Below are 642 nucleotides of genomic sequence, written 5' to 3'. Positions count from 1 at the left end.
CCAGCTAATTTTTGTATTTTTAGTAGAGACGGGGTTTCACCTTGTTGACCAGGATGGTCTTGATCTCTTGACCTCGTGATCCACCCGCCTCGGCCTCCCAAAGTGCTAGGATTATAGGCGTGAGCCACCGCGCCCGGCGTGATTAGTTTTTTGATAAAAATATACTATGTAAGGCAGTATTTGATGAGTTTATCCTTATTATTTTATTTATTTATTTATTTTTGAGACAGAGCCTCACTCTGTTGCCACGGCTGGAGTGCAATGGCCTGATCTCGGCTCGCTGCTACCTCCACCTCCCAGGTTCAAGAGATTCTCCTGCCTCAGCCTCCCAAGTAGCTGGGATTAGAGGCACCTGCCGCTACACCCAGCTAATTTTTTGTATTTTTAGTAGAGACGGGGTTTCACCATGTTGGCCATGCTGGTCTCGATCTCCTAACCTCGTGATTCACCTGCCTTGGCCTCCCAAAGTGCTGGGACTACAGGCATGAACCACCGTGCCCCACTTATCCTTGTTATTTTAAATAAATAAAATTTTTAAAAACTTACAATTTTTAATAAGATAAACAGAGATAGTTACAGCCCACATCAACAAAAGCTCCTTGGTGTCCTCAATAATTTTTAAGATTGTAAAAAGATCCCAAG

This window comes from Cebus imitator, unplaced genomic scaffold (genome assembly GCF_001604975.1).
Source record: "Cebus imitator isolate Cc_AM_T3 unplaced genomic scaffold, Cebus_imitator-1.0 Scaffold4, whole genome shotgun sequence".
Taxonomy (NCBI): Eukaryota; Metazoa; Chordata; class Mammalia; order Primates; family Cebidae; genus Cebus; species Cebus imitator.
Note: the sequence above shows the minus strand (reverse complement) of the source record.